The sequence below is a fragment of the Sphaerodactylus townsendi genome, linkage group LG08 (assembly GCF_021028975.2).
Source record: "Sphaerodactylus townsendi isolate TG3544 linkage group LG08, MPM_Stown_v2.3, whole genome shotgun sequence".
In the NCBI taxonomy this organism is placed as follows: domain Eukaryota; kingdom Metazoa; phylum Chordata; class Lepidosauria; order Squamata; family Sphaerodactylidae; genus Sphaerodactylus; species Sphaerodactylus townsendi.
Genome location: NC_059432.1, coordinates 8,203,607 through 8,219,637, shown reverse-complemented (window position 1 = coordinate 8,219,637; position 16,031 = coordinate 8,203,607).

Here is a 16,031-nt window from a genome sequence, read left to right as displayed (position 1 = left end):
GCTCCCTAGTTTAAACACATTGAAGGTGATGCTGTTTAGAGGTGAATTCCAGCATCACAGCGACCACCTGGGGGAGGGGGTGCAAAAAAGGGGGGGCGATTTTTCACCCGGGTCCATTTTCCCTAGCTACGCCTCTGCCTGGAGGGGAGGGCAGAAGGGACTGCCAGCTGCCAGCTGGGAGCTCAGCCGGTGGGAGAGCTGCTTTTATAAGCATTGAGGCCAGGGGCGGGGCTTGGGGAGTTGTGGCCATACCCCCAAGGGCAGGTGGGGCAGGACCCTGCCCCCTGAACCCACCCCATAAAAAACCTATACCTACGTCACTGCCCACAACTTCTGGTCTGTGTAGAATCGACCTCTGTGAATGCCAAAACAAAGCAGAAAGAGAAGTTAGAGGGATTCTGAAAAAGCCAGTAGCCGCAAAAGGCAAGCAGCAACTTGAAACCGCACAATTAACAGGATGGCTCACCTGGGTTCGAGATGCACCCAGATGGGCAGCAGCTGAATTGAAGGCTGTTTTGTATAGCTGGGATTTTGGTTGTTCCCAGTGCCATTAATATGGGTGCCAGGCCAGACACTGAAGAGGAGGAGGAGGCAGCGTTTGGATTTATATCCCACCTTTCTGTCCTGAAAGGAGACTCAAGGTGGCTTACAAACTCCTTTTGCCTTCCTCTCTCCATAACAGAGACCTTGTGAGGCAGGTGAGGCTGAGAATGGTCTGAGAGAACTGTGACTAGCCCACAGTCACCCAGCAGGCATCATGTGAAGGAGTGGGGAATCAATCCCAGCTCTCCAAATAAGAGTCCACTTGCTCTTAACCAGTACACCACTGGCTTTTGAACAGGTAGCAAGAGGTTGCCAACATCCAGGTGGCATCTGGAGATCTCCCCTCCAGACTCCAGCGATCATTTCCCCTGGAGAAAATGGCTGCTTGGGAGGGTAGACTTTGTAGCATTAGACCTCGCTGGTGCCTCTCCCCTCCTCAAAACCCACCCAAGCTCCACCTCCAAAATCTCTGGGTATTTCCCAACCCAGAGTTGGCAACCCTGCCAGCACCATAAATTCAAGATGATCTCAGAAAAGCTAAAGTATTTGCTACCACTGAGAAGGGCTTCTCTGATTTATTCCTCCTTATCCTGCACCTGAGGCAGGAAGAGATGGTGAGAGAGAGGCTGTGGGTCTCTTTCCCAGCTTCCACCATGTAGTAGGTGAGACTGGCAGATACAAGGTGGGCGACCTGCATCAGCCCTGCAGAGGGTCTAGCGCAGGGGTAGGGACCCTGCGGCTCTCCAGATGTTCAGGAACTACAATTCCCATCAGCCCCTACCAGCATGGCCAATTGGCCATGCTGACAGAGGCTGATGGGAATTGTAGTTCCTGAACATCTGGAGAGCCGCAGGTTCCCTACCCCTTCCCCCCCCCCCACCCCCCCCACCCTCCCCCCCACCCCCCCCCCCCCCCCCCCCCCCCCCCCCCCCCCCCCCCCCTCCCCCCCCCCCCCCCCCCCCCCCCCCCCCCCCCCCCCACCACCCCCACCACCCACCCCCCCCCCCCCTCATAACCACACCCACCCCCCCCCCCCCCCACGCCCCCCCCCCCCCACCCCCCCCCCCCCCCACCCCCCCCCCCCCCCACCCCCCCCCCCCCCCACCCCCCCCCCCCCCCACCCCCCCCCCCCCCCACCCCCCCCCCCCCCCACCCCCCCCCCCCCCCACCCCCCCCCCCCCCCACCCCCCCCCCCCCCCACCCCCCCCCCCCCCCACCCCCCCCCCCCCCCACCCCCCCCCCCCCCCACCCCCCCCCCCCCCCACCCCCCCCCCCCCCCACCCCCCCCCCCCCCCACCCCCCCCCCCCCCCACCCCCCCCCCCCCCCACCCCCCCCCCCCCCCACCCCCCCCCCCCCCCACCCCCCCCCCCCCCCACCCCCCCCCCCCCCCACCCCCCCCCCCCCCCACCCCCCCCCCCCCCCACCCCCCCCCCCCCCCACCCCCCCCCCCCCCCACCCCCCCCCCCCCCCACCCCCCCCCCCCCCCACCCCCCCCCCCCCCCACCCCCCCCCCCCCCCACCCCCCCCCCCCCCCACCCCCCCCCCCCCCCACCCCCCCCCCCCCCCACCCCCCCCCCCCCCCACCCCCCCCCCCCCCCACCCCCCCCCCCCCCCACCCCCCCCCCCCCCCACCCCCCCCCCCCCCCACCCCCCCCCCCCCCCACCCCCCCCCCCCCCCACCCCCCCCCCCCCCCACCCCCCCCCCCCCCCACCCCCCCCCCCCCCCACCCCCCCCCCCCCCCACCCCCCCCCCCCCCCACCCCCCCCCCCCCCCACCCCCCCCCCCCCCCACCCCCCCCCCCCCCCACCCCCCCCCCCCCCCACCCCCCCCCCCCCCCACCCCCCCCCCCCCCCACCCCCCCCCCCCCCCACCCCCCCCCCCCCCCACCCCCCCCCCCCCCCACCCCCCCCCCCCCCCACCCCCCCCCCCCCCCACCCCCCCCCCCCCCCACCCCCCCCCCCCCCCACCCCCCCCCCCCCCCACCCCCCCCCCCCCCCACCCCCCCCCCCCCCCACCCCCCCCCCCCCCCACCCCCCCCCCCCCCCACCCCCCCCCCCCCCCACCCCCCCCCCCCCCCACCCCCCCCCCCCCCCACCCCCCCCCCCCCCCACCCCCCCCCCCCCCCACCCCCCCCCCCCCCCACCCCCCCCCCCCCCCACCCCCCCCCCCCCCCACCCCCCCCCCCCCCCACCCCCCCCCCCCCCCACCCCCCCCCCCCCCCACCCCCCCCCCCCCCCACCCCCCCCCCCCCCCACCCCCCCCCCCCCCCACCCCCCCCCCCCCCCACCCCCCCCCCCCCCCACCCCCCCCCCCCCCCACCCCCCCCCCCCCCCACCCCCCCCCCCCCCCACCCCCCCCCCCCCCCACCCCCCCCCCCCCCCACCCCCCCCCCCCCCCACCCCCCCCCCCCCCCACCCCCCCCCCCCCCCACCCCCCCCCCCCCCCACCCCCCCCCCCCCCCACCCCCCCCCCCCCCCACCCCCCCCCCCCCCCACCCCCCCCCCCCCCCACCCCCCCCCCCCCCCACCCCCCCCCCCCCCCACCCCCCCCCCCCCCCACCCCCCCCCCCCCCCACCCCCCCCCCCCCCCACCCCCCCCCCCCCCCACCCCCCCCCCCCCCCACCCCCCCCCCCCCCCACCCCCCCCCCCCCCCACCCCCCCCCCCCCCCACCCCCCCCCCCCCCCACCCCCCCCCCCCCCCACCCCCCCCCCCCCCCACCCCCCCCCCCCCCCACCCCCCCCCCCCCCCACCCCCCCCCCCCCCCACCCCCCCCCCCCCCCACCCCCCCCCCCCCCCACCCCCCCCCCCCCCCACCCCCCCCCCCCCCCACCCCCCCCCCCCCCCACCCCCCCCCCCCCCCACCCCCCCCCCCCCCCACCCCCCCCCCCCCCCACCCCCCCCCCCCCCCACCCCCCCCCCCCCCCACCCCCCCCCCCCCCCACCCCCCCCCCCCCCCACCCCCCCCCCCCCCCACCCCCCCCCCCCCCCACCCCCCCCCCCCCCCACCCCCCCCCCCCCCCACCCCCCCCCCCCCCCACCCCCCCCCCCCCCCACCCCCCCCCCCCCCCACCCCCCCCCCCCCCCACCCCCCCCCCCCCCCACCCCCCCCCCCCCCCACCCCCCCCCCCCCCCACCCCCCCCCCCCCCCACCCCCCCCCCCCCCCACCCCCCCCCCCCCCCACCCCCCCCCCCCCCCACCCCCCCCCCCCCCCACCCCCCCCCCCCCCCACCCCCCCCCCCCCCCACCCCCCCCCCCCCCCACCCCCCCCCCCCCCCACCCCCCCCCCCCCCCACCCCCCCCCCCCCCCACCCCCCCCCCCCCCCACCCCCCCCCCCCCCCACCCCCCCCCCCCCCCACCCCCCCCCCCCCCCACCCCCCCCCCCCCCCACCCCCCCCCCCCCCCACCCCCCCCCCCCCCCACCCCCCCCCCCCCCCACCCCCCCCCCCCCCCACCCCCCCCCCCCCCCACCCCCCCCCCCCCCCACCCCCCCCCCCCCCCACCCCCCCCCCCCCCCACCCCCCCCCCCCCCCACCCCCCCCCCCCCCCACCCCCCCCCCCCCCCACCCCCCCCCCCCCCCACCCCCCCCCCCCCCCACCCCCCCCCCCCCCCACCCCCCCCCCCCCCCACCCCCCCCCCCCCCCACCCCCCCCCCCCCCCACCCCCCCCCCCCCCCACCCCCCCCCCCCCCCACCCCCCCCCCCCCCCACCCCCCCCCCCCCCCACCCCCCCCCCCCCCCACCCCCCCCCCCCCCCACCCCCCCCCCCCCCCACCCCCCCCCCCCCCCACCCCCCCCCCCCCCCACCCCCCCCCCCCCCCACCCCCCCCCCCCCCCACCCCCCCCCCCCCCCACCCCCCCCCCCCCCCACCCCCCCCCCCCCCCACCCCCCCCCCCCCCCACCCCCCCCCCCCCCCACCCCCCCCCCCCCCCACCCCCCCCCCCCCCCACCCCCCCCCCCCCCCACCCCCCCCCCCCCCCACCCCCCCCCCCCCCCACCCCCCCCCCCCCCCACCCCCCCCCCCCCCCACCCCCCCCCCCCCCCACCCCCCCCCCCCCCCACCCCCCCCCCCCCCCACCCCCCCCCCCCCCCACCCCCCCCCCCCCCCACCCCCCCCCCCCCCCACCCCCCCCCCCCCCCACCCCCCCCCCCCCCCACCCCCCCCCCCCCCCACCCCCCCCCCCCCCCACCCCCCCCCCCCCCCACCCCCCCCCCCCCCCACCCCCCCCCCCCCCCACCCCCCCCCCCCCCCACCCCCCCCCCCCCCCACCCCCCCCCCCCCCCACCCCCCCCCCCCCCCACCCCCCCCCCCCCCCACCCCCCCCCCCCCCCACCCCCCCCCCCCCCCACCCCCCCCCCCCCCCACCCCCCCCCCCCCCCACCCCCCCCCCCCCCCACCCCCCCCCCCCCCCACCCCCCCCCCCCCCCACCCCCCCCCCCCCCCACCCCCCCCCCCCCCCACCCCCCCCCCCCCCCACCCCCCCCCCCCCCCACCCCCCCCCCCCCCCACCCCCCCCCCCCCCCACCCCCCCCCCCCCCCACCCCCCCCCCCCCCCACCCCCCCCCCCCCCCACCCCCCCCCCCCCCCACCCCCCCCCCCCCCCACCCCCCCCCCCCCCCACCCCCCCCCCCCCCCACCCCCCCCCCCCCCCACCCCCCCCCCCCCCCACCCCCCCCCCCCCCCACCCCCCCCCCCCCCCACCCCCCCCCCCCCCCACCCCCCCCCCCCCCCACCCCCCCCCCCCCCCACCCCCCCCCCCCCCCACCCCCCCCCCCCCCCACCCCCCCCCCCCCCCACCCCCCCCCCCCCCCACCCCCCCCCCCCCCCACCCCCCCCCCCCCCCACCCCCCCCCCCCCCCACCCCCCCCCCCCCCCACCCCCCCCCCCCCCCACCCCCCCCCCCCCCCACCCCCCCCCCCCCCCACCCCCCCCCCCCCCCACCCCCCCCCCCCCCCACCCCCCCCCCCCCCCACCCCCCCCCCCCCCCACCCCCCCCCCCCCCCACCCCCCCCCCCCCCCACCCCCCCCCCCCCCCACCCCCCCCCCCCCCCACCCCCCCCCCCCCCCACCCCCCCCCCCCCCCACCCCCCCCCCCCCCCACCCCCCCCCCCCCCCACCCCCCCCCCCCCCCACCCCCCCCCCCCCCCACCCCCCCCCCCCCCCACCCCCCCCCCCCCCCACCCCCCCCCCCCCCCACCCCCCCCCCCCCCCACCCCCCCCCCCCCCCACCCCCCCCCCCCCCCACCCCCCCCCCCCCCCACCCCCCCCCCCCCCCACCCCCCCCCCCCCCCACCCCCCCCCCCCCCCACCCCCCCCCCCCCCCACCCCCCCCCCCCCCCACCCCCCCCCCCCCCCACCCCCCCCCCCCCCCACCCCCCCCCCCCCCCACCCCCCCCCCCCCCCACCCCCCCCCCCCCCCACCCCCCCCCCCCCCCACCCCCCCCCCCCCCCACCCCCCCCCCCCCCCACCCCCCCCCCCCCCCACCCCCCCCCCCCCCCACCCCCCCCCCCCCCCACCCCCCCCCCCCCCCACCCCCCCCCCCCCCCACCCCCCCCCCCCCCCACCCCCCCCCCCCCCCACCCCCCCCCCCCCCCACCCCCCCCCCCCCCCACCCCCCCCCCCCCCCACCCCCCCCCCCCCCCACCCCCCCCCCCCCCCACCCCCCCCCCCCCCCACCCCCCCCCCCCCCCACCCCCCCCCCCCCCCACCCCCCCCCCCCCCCACCCCCCCCCCCCCCCACCCCCCCCCCCCCCCACCCCCCCCCCCCCCCACCCCCCCCCCCCCCCACCCCCCCCCCCCCCCACCCCCCCCCCCCCCCACCCCCCCCCCCCCCCACCCCCCCCCCCCCCCACCCCCCCCCCCCCCCACCCCCCCCCCCCCCCACCCCCCCCCCCCCCCACCCCCCCCCCCCCCCACCCCCCCCCCCCCCCACCCCCCCCCCCCCCCACCCCCCCCCCCCCCCACCCCCCCCCCCCCCCACCCCCCCCCCCCCCCACCCCCCCCCCCCCCCACCCCCCCCCCCCCCCACCCCCCCCCCCCCCCACCCCCCCCCCCCCCCACCCCCCCCCCCCCCCACCCCCCCCCCCCCCCACCCCCCCCCCCCCCCACCCCCCCCCCCCCCCACCCCCCCCCCCCCCCACCCCCCCCCCCCCCCACCCCCCCCCCCCCCCACCCCCCCCCCCCCCCACCCCCCCCCCCCCCCACCCCCCCCCCCCCCCACCCCCCCCCCCCCCCACCCCCCCCCCCCCCCACCCCCCCCCCCCCCCACCCCCCCCCCCCCCCACCCCCCCCCCCCCCCACCCCCCCCCCCCCCCACCCCCCCCCCCCCCCACCCCCCCCCCCCCCCACCCCCCCCCCCCCCCACCCCCCCCCCCCCCCACCCCCCCCCCCCCCCACCCCCCCCCCCCCCCACCCCCCCCCCCCCCCACCCCCCCCCCCCCCCACCCCCCCCCCCCCCCACCCCCCCCCCCCCCCACCCCCCCCCCCCCCCACCCCCCCCCCCCCCCACCCCCCCCCCCCCCCACCCCCCCCCCCCCCCACCCCCCCCCCCCCCCACCCCCCCCCCCCCCCACCCCCCCCCCCCCCCACCCCCCCCCCCCCCCACCCCCCCCCCCCCCCACCCCCCCCCCCCCCCACCCCCCCCCCCCCCCACCCCCCCCCCCCCCCACCCCCCCCCCCCCCCACCCCCCCCCCCCCCCACCCCCCCCCCCCCCCACCCCCCCCCCCCCCCACCCCCCCCCCCCCCCACCCCCCCCCCCCCCCACCCCCCCCCCCCCCCACCCCCCCCCCCCCCCACCCCCCCCCCCCCCCACCCCCCCCCCCCCCCACCCCCCCCCCCCCCCACCCCCCCCCCCCCCCACCCCCCCCCCCCCCCACCCCCCCCCCCCCCCACCCCCCCCCCCCCCCACCCCCCCCCCCCCCCACCCCCCCCCCCCCCCACCCCCCCCCCCCCCCACCCCCCCCCCCCCCCACCCCCCCCCCCCCCCACCCCCCCCCCCCCCCACCCCCCCCCCCCCCCACCCCCCCCCCCCCCCACCCCCCCCCCCCCCCACCCCCCCCCCCCCCCACCCCCCCCCCCCCCCACCCCCCCCCCCCCCCACCCCCCCCCCCCCCCACCCCCCCCCCCCCCCACCCCCCCCCCCCCCCACCCCCCCCCCCCCCCACCCCCCCCCCCCCCCACCCCCCCCCCCCCCCACCCCCCCCCCCCCCCACCCCCCCCCCCCCCCACCCCCCCCCCCCCCCACCCCCCCCCCCCCCCACCCCCCCCCCCCCCCACCCCCCCCCCCCCCCACCCCCCCCCCCCCCCACCCCCCCCCCCCCCCACCCCCCCCCCCCCCCACCCCCCCCCCCCCCCACCCCCCCCCCCCCCCACCCCCCCCCCCCCCCACCCCCCCCCCCCCCCACCCCCCCCCCCCCCCACCCCCCCCCCCCCCCACCCCCCCCCCCCCCCACCCCCCCCCCCCCCCACCCCCCCCCCCCCCCACCCCCCCCCCCCCCCACCCCCCCCCCCCCCCACCCCCCCCCCCCCCCACCCCCCCCCCCCCCCACCCCCCCCCCCCCCCACCCCCCCCCCCCCCCACCCCCCCCCCCCCCCACCCCCCCCCCCCCCCACCCCCCCCCCCCCCCACCCCCCCCCCCCCCCACCCCCCCCCCCCCCCACCCCCCCCCCCCCCCACCCCCCCCCCCCCCCACCCCCCCCCCCCCCCACCCCCCCCCCCCCCCACCCCCCCCCCCCCCCACCCCCCCCCCCCCCCACCCCCCCCCCCCCCCACCCCCCCCCCCCCCCACCCCCCCCCCCCCCCACCCCCCCCCCCCCCCACCCCCCCCCCCCCCCACCCCCCCCCCCCCCCACCCCCCCCCCCCCCCACCCCCCCCCCCCCCCACCCCCCCCCCCCCCCACCCCCCCCCCCCCCCACCCCCCCCCCCCCCCACCCCCCCCCCCCCCCACCCCCCCCCCCCCCCACCCCCCCCCCCCCCCACCCCCCCCCCCCCCCACCCCCCCCCCCCCCCACCCCCCCCCCCCCCCACCCCCCCCCCCCCCCACCCCCCCCCCCCCCCACCCCCCCCCCCCCCCACCCCCCCCCCCCCCCACCCCCCCCCCCCCCCACCCCCCCCCCCCCCCACCCCCCCCCCCCCCCACCCCCCCCCCCCCCCACCCCCCCCCCCCCCCACCCCCCCCCCCCCCCACCCCCCCCCCCCCCCACCCCCCCCCCCCCCCACCCCCCCCCCCCCCCACCCCCCCCCCCCCCCACCCCCCCCCCCCCCCACCCCCCCCCCCCCCCACCCCCCCCCCCCCCCACCCCCCCCCCCCCCCACCCCCCCCCCCCCCCACCCCCCCCCCCCCCCACCCCCCCCCCCCCCCACCCCCCCCCCCCCCCACCCCCCCCCCCCCCCACCCCCCCCCCCCCCCACCCCCCCCCCCCCCCACCCCCCCCCCCCCCCACCCCCCCCCCCCCCCACCCCCCCCCCCCCCCACCCCCCCCCCCCCCCACCCCCCCCCCCCCCCACCCCCCCCCCCCCCCACCCCCCCCCCCCCCCACCCCCCCCCCCCCCCACCCCCCCCCCCCCCCACCCCCCCCCCCCCCCACCCCCCCCCCCCCCCACCCCCCCCCCCCCCCACCCCCCCCCCCCCCCACCCCCCCCCCCCCCCACCCCCCCCCCCCCCCACCCCCCCCCCCCCCCACCCCCCCCCCCCCCCACCCCCCCCCCCCCCCACCCCCCCCCCCCCCCACCCCCCCCCCCCCCCACCCCCCCCCCCCCCCACCCCCCCCCCCCCCCACCCCCCCCCCCCCCCACCCCCCCCCCCCCCCACCCCCCCCCCCCCCCACCCCCCCCCCCCCCCACCCCCCCCCCCCCCCACCCCCCCCCCCCCCCACCCCCCCCCCCCCCCACCCCCCCCCCCCCCCACCCCCCCCCCCCCCCACCCCCCCCCCCCCCCACCCCCCCCCCCCCCCACCCCCCCCCCCCCCCACCCCCCCCCCCCCCCACCCCCCCCCCCCCCCACCCCCCCCCCCCCCCACCCCCCCCCCCCCCCACCCCCCCCCCCCCCCACCCCCCCCCCCCCCCACCCCCCCCCCCCCCCACCCCCCCCCCCCCCCACCCCCCCCCCCCCCCACCCCCCCCCCCCCCCACCCCCCCCCCCCCCCACCCCCCCCCCCCCCCACCCCCCCCCCCCCCCACCCCCCCCCCCCCCCACCCCCCCCCCCCCCCACCCCCCCCCCCCCCCACCCCCCCCCCCCCCCACCCCCCCCCCCCCCCACCCCCCCCCCCCCCCACCCCCCCCCCCCCCCACCCCCCCCCCCCCCCACCCCCCCCCCCCCCCACCCCCCCCCCCCCCCACCCCCCCCCCCCCCCACCCCCCCCCCCCCCCACCCCCCCCCCCCCCCACCCCCCCCCCCCCCCACCCCCCCCCCCCCCCACCCCCCCCCCCCCCCACCCCCCCCCCCCCCCACCCCCCCCCCCCCCCACCCCCCCCCCCCCCCACCCCCCCCCCCCCCCACCCCCCCCCCCCCCCACCCCCCCCCCCCCCCACCCCCCCCCCCCCCCACCCCCCCCCCCCCCCACCCCCCCCCCCCCCCACCCCCCCCCCCCCCCACCCCCCCCCCCCCCCACCCCCCCCCCCCCCCACCCCCCCCCCCCCCCACCCCCCCCCCCCCCCACCCCCCCCCCCCCCCACCCCCCCCCCCCCCCACCCCCCCCCCCCCCCACCCCCCCCCCCCCCCACCCCCCCCCCCCCCCACCCCCCCCCCCCCCCACCCCCCCCCCCCCCCACCCCCCCCCCCCCCCACCCCCCCCCCCCCCCACCCCCCCCCCCCCCCACCCCCCCCCCCCCCCACCCCCCCCCCCCCCCACCCCCCCCCCCCCCCACCCCCCCCCCCCCCCACCCCCCCCCCCCCCCACCCCCCCCCCCCCCCACCCCCCCCCCCCCCCACCCCCCCCCCCCCCCACCCCCCCCCCCCCCCACCCCCCCCCCCCCCCACCCCCCCCCCCCCCCACCCCCCCCCCCCCCCACCCCCCCCCCCCCCCACCCCCCCCCCCCCCCACCCCCCCCCCCCCCCACCCCCCCCCCCCCCCACCCCCCCCCCCCCCCACCCCCCCCCCCCCCCACCCCCCCCCCCCCCCACCCCCCCCCCCCCCCACCCCCCCCCCCCCCCACCCCCCCCCCCCCCCACCCCCCCCCCCCCCCACCCCCCCCCCCCCCCACCCCCCCCCCCCCCCACCCCCCCCCCCCCCCACCCCCCCCCCCCCCCACCCCCCCCCCCCCCCACCCCCCCCCCCCCCCACCCCCCCCCCCCCCCACCCCCCCCCCCCCCCACCCCCCCCCCCCCCCACCCCCCCCCCCCCCCACCCCCCCCCCCCCCCACCCCCCCCCCCCCCCACCCCCCCCCCCCCCCACCCCCCCCCCCCCCCACCCCCCCCCCCCCCCACCCCCCCCCCCCCCCACCCCCCCCCCCCCCCACCCCCCCCCCCCCCCACCCCCCCCCCCCCCCACCCCCCCCCCCCCCCACCCCCCCCCCCCCCCACCCCCCCCCCCCCCCACCCCCCCCCCCCCCCACCCCCCCCCCCCCCCACCCCCCCCCCCCCCCACCCCCCCCCCCCCCCACCCCCCCCCCCCCCCACCCCCCCCCCCCCCCACCCCCCCCCCCCCCCACCCCCCCCCCCCCCCACCCCCCCCCCCCCCCACCCCCCCCCCCCCCCACCCCCCCCCCCCCCCACCCCCCCCCCCCCCCACCCCCCCCCCCCCCCACCCCCCCCCCCCCCCACCCCCCCCCCCCCCCACCCCCCCCCCCCCCCACCCCCCCCCCCCCCCACCCCCCCCCCCCCCCACCCCCCCCCCCCCCCACCCCCCCCCCCCCCCACCCCCCCCCCCCCCCACCCCCCCCCCCCCCCACCCCCCCCCCCCCCCACCCCCCCCCCCCCCCACCCCCCCCCCCCCCCACCCCCCCCCCCCCCCACCCCCCCCCCCCCCCACCCCCCCCCCCCCCCACCCCCCCCCCCCCCCACCCCCCCCCCCCCCCACCCCCCCCCCCCCCCACCCCCCCCCCCCCCCACCCCCCCCCCCCCCCACCCCCCCCCCCCCCCACCCCCCCCCCCCCCCACCCCCCCCCCCCCCCACCCCCCCCCCCCCCCACCCCCCCCCCCCCCCACCCCCCCCCCCCCCCACCCCCCCCCCCCCCCACCCCCCCCCCCCCCCACCCCCCCCCCCCCCCACCCCCCCCCCCCCCCACCCCCCCCCCCCCCCACCCCCCCCCCCCCCCACCCCCCCCCCCCCCCACCCCCCCCCCCCCCCACCCCCCCCCCCCCCCACCCCCCCCCCCCCCCACCCCCCCCCCCCCCCACCCCCCCCCCCCCCCACCCCCCCCCCCCCCCACCCCCCCCCCCCCCCACCCCCCCCCCCCCCCACCCCCCCCCCCCCCCACCCCCCCCCCCCCCCACCCCCCCCCCCCCCCACCCCCCCCCCCCCCCACCCCCCCCCCCCCCCACCCCCCCCCCCCCCCACCCCCCCCCCCCCCCACCCCCCCCCCCCCCCACCCCCCCCCCCCCCCACCCCCCCCCCCCCCCACCCCCCCCCCCCCCCACCCCCCCCCCCCCCCACCCCCCCCCCCCCCCACCCCCCCCCCCCCCCACCCCCCCCCCCCCCCACCCCCCCCCCCCCCCACCCCCCCCCCCCCCCACCCCCCCCCCCCCCCACCCCCCCCCCCCCCCACCCCCCCCCCCCCCCACCCCCCCCCCCCCCCACCCCCCCCCCCCCCCACCCCCCCCCCCCCCCACCCCCCCCCCCCCCCACCCCCCCCCCCCCCCACCCCCCCCCCCCCCCACCCCCCCCCCCCCCCACCCCCCCCCCCCCCCACCCCCCCCCCCCCCCACCCCCCCCCCCCCCCACCCCCCCCCCCCCCCACCCCCCCCCCCCCCCACCCCCCCCCCCCCCCACCCCCCCCCCCCCCCACCCCCCCCCCCCCCCACCCCCCCCCCCCCCCACCCCCCCCCCCCCCCACCCCCCCCCCCCCCCACCCCCCCCCCCCCCCACCCCCCCCCCCCCCCACCCCCCCCCCCCCCCACCCCCCCCCCCCCCCACCCCCCCCCCCCCCCACCCCCCCCCCCCCCCACCCCCCCCCCCCCCCACCCCCCCCCCCCCCCACCCCCCCCCCCCCCCACCCCCCCCCCCCCCCACCCCCCCCCCCCCCCACCCCCCCCCCCCCCCACCCCCCCCCCCCCCCACCCCCCCCCCCCCCCACCCCCCCCCCCCCCCACCCCCCCCCCCCCCCACCCCCCCCCCCCCCCACCCCCCCCCCCCCCCACCCCCCCCCCCCCCCACCCCCCCCCCCCCCCACCCCCCCCCCCCCCCACCCCCCCCCCCCCCCACCCCCCCCCCCCCCCACCCCCCCCCCCCCCCACCCCCCCCCCCCCCCACCCCCCCCCCCCCCCACCCCCCCCCCCCCCCACCCCCCCCCCCCCCCACCCCCCCCCCCCCCCACCCCCCCCCCCCCCCACCCCCCCCCCCCCCCACCCCCCCCCCCCCCCACCCCCCCCCCCCCCCACCCCCCCCCCCCCCCACCCCCCCCCCCCCCCACCCCCCCCCCCCCCCACCCCCCCCCCCCCCCACCCCCCCCCCCCCCCACCCCCCCCCCCCCCCACCCCCCCCCCCCCCCACCCCCCCCCCCCCCCACCCCCCCCCCCCCCCACCCCCCCCCCCCCCCACCCCCCCCCCCCCCCACCCCCCCCCCCCCCCACCCCCCCCCCCCCCCACCCCCCCCCCCCCCCACCCCCCCCCCCCCCCACCCCCCCCCCCCCCCACCCCCCCCCCCCCCCACCCCCCCCCCCCCCCACCCCCCCCCCCCCCCACCCCCCCCCCCCCCCACCCCCCCCCCCCCCCACCCCCCCCCCCCCCCACCCCCCCCCCCCCCCACCCCCCCCCCCCCCCACCCCCCCCCCCCCCCACCCCCCCCCCCCCCCACCCCCCCCCCCCCCCACCCCCCCCCCCCCCCACCCCCCCCCCCCCCCACCCCCCCCCCCCCCCACCCCCCCCCCCCCCCACCCCCCCCCCCCCCCACCCCCCCCCCCCCCCACCCCCCCCCCCCCCCACCCCCCCCCCCCCCCACCCCCCCCCCCCCCCACCCCCCCCCCCCCCCACCCCCCCCCCCCCCCACCCCCCCCCCCCCCCACCCCCCCCCCCCCCCACCCCCCCCCCCCCCCACCCCCCCCCCCCCCCACCCCCCCCCCCCCCCACCCCCCCCCCCCCCCACCCCCCCCCCCCCCCACCCCCCCCCCCCCCCACCCCCCCCCCCCCCCACCCCCCCCCCCCCCCACCCCCCCCCCCCCCCACCCCCCCCCCCCCCCACCCCCCCCCCCCCCCACCCCCCCCCCCCCCCACCCCCCCCCCCCCCCACCCCCCCCCCCCCCCACCCCCCCCCCCCCCCACCCCCCCCCCCCCCCACCCCCCCCCCCCCCCACCCCCCCCCCCCCCCACCCCCCCCCCCCCCCACCCCCCCCCCCCCCCACCCCCCCCCCCCCCCACCCCCCCCCCCCCCCACCCCCCCCCCCCCCCACCCCCCCCCCCCCCCACCCCCCCCCCCCCCCACCCCCCCCCCCCCCCACCCCCCCCCCCCCCCACCCCCCCCCCCCCCCACCCCCCCCCCCCCCCACCCCCCCCCCCCCCCACCCCCCCCCCCCCCCACCCCCCCCCCCCCCCACCCCCCCCCCCCCCCACCCCCCCCCCCCCCCACCCCCCCCCCCCCCCACCCCCCCCCCCCCCCACCCCCCCCCCCCCCCACCCCCCCCCCCCCCCACCCCCCCCCCCCCCCACCCCCCCCCCCCCCCACCCCCCCCCCCCCCCACCCCCCCCCCCCCCCACCCCCCCCCCCCCCCACCCCCCCCCCCCCCCACCCCCCCCCCCCCCCACCCCCCCCCCCCCCCACCCCCCCCCCCCCCCACCCCCCCCCCCCCCCACCCCCCCCCCCCCCCACCCCCCCCCCCCCCCACCCCCCCCCCCCCCCACCCCCCCCCCCCCCCACCCCCCCCCCCCCCCACCCCCCCCCCCCCCCACCCCCCCCCCCCCCCACCCCCCCCCCCCCCCACCCCCCCCCCCCCCCACCCCCCCCCCCCCCCACCCCCCCCCCCCCCCACCCCCCCCCCCCCCCACCCCCCCCCCCCCCCACCCCCCCCCCCCCCCACCCCCCCCCCCCCCCACCCCCCCCCCCCCCCACCCCCCCCCCCCCCCACCCCCCCCCCCCCCCACCCCCCCCCCCCCCCACCCCCCCCCCCCCCCACCCCCCCCCCCCCCCACCCCCCCCCCCCCCCACCCCCCCCCCCCCCCACCCCCCCCCCCCCCCACCCCCCCCCCCCCCCACCCCCCCCCCCCCCCACCCCCCCCCCCCCCCACCCCCCCCCCCCCCCACCCCCCCCCCCCCCCACCCCCCCCCCCCCCCACCCCCCCCCCCCCCCACCCCCCCCCCCCCCCACCCCCCCCCCCCCCCACCCCCCCCCCCCCCCACCCCCCCCCCCCCCCACCCCCCCCCCCCCCCACCCCCCCCCCCCCCCACCCCCCCCCCCCCCCACCCCCCCCCCCCCCCACCCCCCCCCCCCCCCACCCCCCCCCCCCCCCACCCCCCCCCCCCCCCACCCCCCCCCCCCCCCACCCCCCCCCCCCCCCACCCCCCCCCCCCCCCACCCCCCCCCCCCCCCACCCCCCCCCCCCCCCACCCCCCCCCCCCCCCACCCCCCCCCCCCCCCACCCCCCCCCCCCCCCACCCCCCCCCCCCCCCACCCCCCCCCCCCCCCACCCCCCCCCCCCCCCACCCCCCCCCCCCCCCACCCCCCCCCCCCCCCACCCCCCCCCCCCCCCACCCCCCCCCCCCCCCACCCCCCCCCCCCCCCACCCCCCCCCCCCCCCACCCCCCCCCCCCCCCACCCCCCCCCCCCCCCACCCCCCCCCCCCCCCACCCCCCCCCCCCCCCACCCCCCCCCCCCCCCACCCCCCCCCCCCCCCACCCCCCCCCCCCCCCACCCCCCCCCCCCCCCACCCCCCCCCCCCCCCACCCCCCCCCCCCCCCACCCCCCCCCCCCCCCACCCCCCCCCCCCCCCACCCCCCCCCCCCCCCACCCCCCCCCCCCCCCACCCCCCCCCCCCCCCACCCCCCCCCCCCCCCACCCCCCCCCCCCCCCACCCCCCCCCCCCCCCACCCCCCCCCCCCCCCACCCCCCCCCCCCCCCACCCCCCCCCCCCCCCACCCCCCCCCCCCCCCACCCCCCCCCCCCCCCACCCCCCCCCCCCCCCACCCCCCCCCCCCCCCACCCCCCCCCCCCCCCACCCCCCCCCCCCCCCACCCCCCCCCCCCCCCACCCCCCCCCCCCCCCACCCCCCCCCCCCCCCACCCCCCCCCCCCCCCACCCCCCCCCCCCCCCACCCCCCCCCCCCCCCACCCCCCCCCCCCCCCACCCCCCCCCCCCCCCACCCCCCCCCCCCCCCACCCCCCCCCCCCCCCA